The sequence below is a fragment of the Arvicanthis niloticus genome, chromosome 1 (assembly GCF_011762505.2).
Source record: "Arvicanthis niloticus isolate mArvNil1 chromosome 1, mArvNil1.pat.X, whole genome shotgun sequence".
NCBI classification, from domain to species: domain Eukaryota; kingdom Metazoa; phylum Chordata; class Mammalia; order Rodentia; family Muridae; genus Arvicanthis; species Arvicanthis niloticus.
This window is the reverse complement of record NC_047658.1, coordinates 147,422,441-147,427,992: the sequence shown is the minus strand read 5'-3', so window position 1 is coordinate 147,427,992 and position 5,552 is coordinate 147,422,441.

The following is a 5,552-nucleotide window of genomic DNA, read 5'->3' as shown; positions in this document are numbered from 1 at the left end:
AGGAACCAGTGTTCTGGGCCAGGAGTGACTTCCTGGGACCTTGTGGGTCCCAGTTACTCCATTTAGGGCGGGCCCTGCTGTCTGCTTACCTAAGATACTGCCTGAGTTAGAGCGCCTGGGATCCCTGCTTCCTCTAGGTTCTTGGAGGTTGGGGGCAGAGTTGCCACCCAAGATCTGCTCAGTGCTATGGCCCAGACCAGAAGGCTGTGTAGAAGTCTTAATGTTGATATGTTTTTATTTCTCTTTTGTAAGCACACAGGAAGGTAAATGTGGGTCATGTGGAAATCGTATGTTTTGCTTTGTAAGAAATTGCTAGGATATTTCCAAAATGAATGTGCCACAGAACAGGCAATGTATTCGCTTCATACCCTAATCAATACTTGATATTAATAGTCTTTTTGATTTCAGTCATTTTACTAAGGACTTAGTTGTATCACATTGTGACCATAATTAGCACTTTCTTAGTGACTAATGACACTGGGCATTATTTTCCTGTGTATATCGTCATTTATGTAGTTTATTCAAATACTTCGTCTTCTTTAATATTAGTCTTTTGTTCCCTTTAGTTTTTGTTTTGTTTTGTTTCAAGGCAGGGGTTTTTCTGTGTAGCCTTGGCTGTTCTGGAACTCACATTTACAGACCAGGTTGGCCTTGAACTCACAGACATCCACCTGCCTCTGACTCCTGAATGCTGGGATTAAAGGCATGTGTCACCACTGCCTGGCAATATTGAGTTTGTTTATTTATGTATTTATGTGCTTATTTATTTATTTAGTTATTTATTTATTGAGGAAGGGTCTCATTATGTCATTCTGGCTGACCTGAACGTTTTTATATGAATGAAGCTGGCCTCAAACTCATAGATATCCACCTGCCTCTGTCTCCCAAGTGTTGGATTCCATGTCCTGTCCAATATTGAGTTGCTTTTAATAAATGCCATGAATACTTTATATTTTCCAGATACAAGTACCTTGGCAGATATATATTCTATGCTTATTTTATTTGCCTTCCTGAAGTAAACTTGAGATAATTGTAAAACAACACCCATTTTGTAATGCCGAATTTGATTTACTAATATAAATATAGCATTAAGGAGTTTTGCATACATATTCATAAGAGATACTAGTTTTCTTAAAGTTTGTTGTCGTTTGTTTGTTTGAGACAGGGTTTCTCTGTATAGCTCTGGTTGTCCTAGAACTCACTCTGTAGACCAGGCTGGCATCACAGAGATCTCAAATGCTCTGATTAGGCTGAGCCACCACTGCCAGCTTCTTTATATCAAGATTTCTATCAGTGTTAATGTTAAACCCATTGATTGGACAAGAAAAAGTTCCTCTCTCTGTTTTCTAGCAATTTCTGCAATACCAATGAATGTGTTGCTTCTGATACTATTTCTCACTAACCAGCAAAGCCGTCTGGCTTGAGGCTTGTGTGTTGTGAATAAACAGGATCAGTTTCTCTCAGAGACATGGAATAGTGTTTTGTGTGTGTGTGTGTTGCTAATTTGTGTTTTCTGAGTAGTTACCTATACCAAGTGGGACACAAAAAGTTGGTGATATTCTAATACAATTTTTGAAATATGTAGCAATAGCCCCCTTTTGTTCCTGGAAATCTTATTTTCTATTTTCTAAAGGTTCATCAATCTTACTGGTCTTTCCAGAGAGCTGGGATTGTTTTTAGCAGTTTTCTCTGTTATTTATTTTTGCAGTTGTTGACTTCCACAATAGCTTTAGTATTATTTCCCCCCTTTCTACTTGTTTTTGGTGTAATTTACTCCTTTACACATTGTTAAGATGGAAGCTTAGGGGATTTAATTTGATGTTAGGATTTGACTGTCTCATTTTCATTTAATTCTAAGTATTTCCAAATGACCCATGTGATACCTTCTGTCACCTGTAGAATAATGAGAACAGTGCTGAGGAGAGTTACTCTACCATGCTGGAAGCCAGCAGAACAACATGTTCAAAGTAAAGTGCTGGATGCAAAGTATTAGCCATTAAGAATCCTGTATCTACTGGGAAGTTGTGGCTCACTCTTTTAATCGCAGCACTCAAGAGGCAGAGACGCAGGCAGGTCTTTAAGTTCCAGGGCAGCCAGGACTACATAGAGAAAACCTGTCTTGAAACACAAGAATACTATTTCTGGCAAAACTATCTCCCTCCAAAGGAAAGAAAAATAGATATTCACAGGTAAGTGAAAACAGGGGGTGGCTGATAGATGTTGTACCAGAGCTGGAGAGATAGATGCTCAGTCCAGAAAGTGTTTGCCAGACAGGCGAGGACTTGAGTTCATCCCCAGAAAAACCAAGATTTTGTGTTTTTTCAAACCCAGGTGAGATATGGTGCTGGTGTGTAATCCCAGAACAAGGGAAGTAAAAACCTGTGAGTTCCAGGCCACAGACATCTCAGAAAAAAGTTAGATAACTGCCCCTAAGATTGTCCTCTAACCTCCACATAAATGAGCATGGACACACACACATGTGCACCCATATCACCTGCACACAAATGCTCACGCATACCAATCCATGTACATAGAGATACTCTAACATACACACACACACACACACACACACACACACACACACACACACACACACACACACACAATTAAAGGAAGTCTGCATTCGCTTTCTACCATACTGTGATAAATAGCAGAGACAAATCAACTTATAAGGAGGAGGAAATTATTGTCCACTTGGTCCTGTACCTGTGGTAAGGTAGACAGGCACACTGTCATGACTGAAGCATGTGGTGGGAGAAAGTTGGAGAGGGGTGGAGCCCTTCAAGTCTCTTCTCCCCAGTGACCTAACTTCTTTCTGCTATCCCTAAACACACTATCACCTCCCAGCAGAGCCACGAGTTGCTCATAGAACCTTTAGCACATCGCCTTGAGGGGACAATTCCAGATCCAAACTGTACCACAGTCTTTCAGGCTGAAAGGGAAAATGGAAAGAAATTAAACCTACCCAAAGGAATGAAAAATGATCCACAAGCGCGCGCGCACACACACACACACACACACACACACACACACACACACACACACATACACACAAATGTAAACACACTTTTTTTTATAAGATTCTTTTTCCTCTCCTGACTTGCAACAACTCCAAAAAGCAAATTTAAATCTACAGAGACACACAATTTACTGATGCATTTTCTAACAAGGATAGCATGAGAAGTGATTAAGCTGCAGAAAGCAAACGTTCTGTTACTGAAACTGAAATTGATCTGAACTTAGTGATATAAGTCAGGCCTATAACCTCCTGCATGAAAAATTCTACGTTTTGTAAGAGTGTAGTTTTGTTTCTTTGGGTGCCATATCTTAGAAACATTTGCCTGAAGGAAAAAATCACAGATATTTTCCTGTTTTTCTTGTTTTACACGCCTTGCTTACATCTGAGGACTGTATAGTGACAGATTTTGCCCTTTACTCTTTGGACTATGCTTCAGGTTGTAAAGTCTCTCATTTTCAAGTTTGTTGATTCTTCTACCAGATTAAACCTCCTTTTAAGAAGCCAGTGGGTATTTGGCTTTGAGTCCAAATATTTCATGAGAGATTTAAAAAAAATTATTTATTATCCATATTGGATAAGGAATTACATTCTCCTCAGTTCTTTGGCTTCCTTTAGGTTTCTGAACATACTCATCACTTACCTGATACACTTCTCAAAGATTTCTAGTATAGTCTTTCTCATGATCACATTTTTATTTCTGTATTGCATATTTTTGAGTTGAAACTGGATATTTTATGTAATGCTTTGCACCTGGACTCTTCTTCCTATCATCTTACAGACACACAGATACACAGACACACACAACCTCAGATATGCTACTTTGTAGTGACTTGGCTGAGCTGAATTAGAAGTCTAGTTCTGCCTCGGATGTTACTATTAAAAGATTTTTTTTAAGTTTGACTTTCTCAGGAGTTGTTCTTGAATCTGGATGTTTGGTGGTCACCCCTCTGCATCTGTGAGGTTTAAGCCCTTTGTTACTAACCCATGTGTCCTTAAAACAGTTCTCACTGCTTTGCGAGTTTACTGATTTGCCTGTGTTCATCCAGAAACTTGCAAGCCAGAATCCCTCTGGTCACCCTTTCAAAGTTATAGGCTGCAAGTGAACTGATTGGTTTTCTCCAGGTGGTCACTTTCTCAGATCCTATACATAAAATTCCTACGTGGTACCTGTTAGTATGACCCACAACTGTTGCCTTTCCCTACCGTTCTGATTGCTGTTTTTAGCAGTACTCTTGCATAGGAACTGCTCATGTTTTGAATATAGAAAAGACCTGTGATTGTTTTAAGGCATCATGTTGACTGAAATAAAGACTACCTTGAGAACTCAACTGTGTGTAAGGGTTATTTAAAAAAAAAAAAAAGGTGGTGGAGGTGGGCATGGAACATGCTGTCTGTCCCTCCAAATCTAGGACATTCTTAAGTCCTTGGATGTCAGAACTCCTAGCTCTCTAGCCTTTAGATGTCAAAAGTACCCTAGCTCTCAGGTTTTTGATCTTGGACTGAAGAAACAGCAATTCATAGGTTTGGGTTCTTGTTCTGGGCCACATTACCAGTTGTCTTTGAGTCTCTAGTCTGCAAGCTACCTGTTTATAAGGCTTCCCAGACTCCCTTATTGCAGAGGCCAGCACATCCAAAAGAAGTCAAATACCTTGTGTTAGTTCCACCTATGGAGAACCTAATAGATTCAACTAGGCAGTAGGCTATTCTTTGATGCTCTAACACTCTTTTGAATATCTTTGCTTATGGAACTACAGGTTGAGGAAGGAGTTGCAGGCAGGGCAAAACTGAGGAAAATGCAGTCAGTGGAGTATAGTTGCCCACTGAGAAATATTTCTTAGACTAGTTTTTCCTTTAGATGAGTCATGTAGACTATTTTGTGCCCTTTTCTAGAAATAGGTCTGTTCCCTTATATATGTGGTTTTAAAATCCAACTCTCAGAGCACACCTTACAATTTTGAAGATATTTATCTTCAGTGAATACTGCTATTCACTAAATCTATACCTTCACTTTGCTTTTTTAAAAGTCAAATATATATGGTATTTTGCCTGCATGTGTTTCTGCGCACACACATGCAGTGTCCTTGAACAGGAGCCAGAACCCATGGAACTGGAGTTACAGGGGATTGTGAGCCAACACATGGATGTTGGGATCTGAAGCTGGGTCCTCTGTAAAAGCAGCAAATGCTCTTAACCACTGAGCGAGCCAGCCCCTGACATATACTTGGACTGATGGGATAGCCTTTTCTCTCTCCTTGACACAGAAGAGAATCTACTTTATTATGGACCTATTCATAACAGTTCCTAAAGATCAAAAGCTTTTCCAGCAAAGACAAGGACATGTTATGCTAAATATGACCTTTCTCAAAGTTCAAATATTAACTTCTGGAAGAAAATGGAAAGTCCCATGTTTATTCTGTAGTCTTCTCGGACGTTAAAAAGACAGAAGGGGAGGGAGAGATTTCCCATTAGAATTTCCATTAGATTTTAGCTCAGTTTAAAAAAAAAAAAAAAGAAAGAAAAAGAAACTCTCATG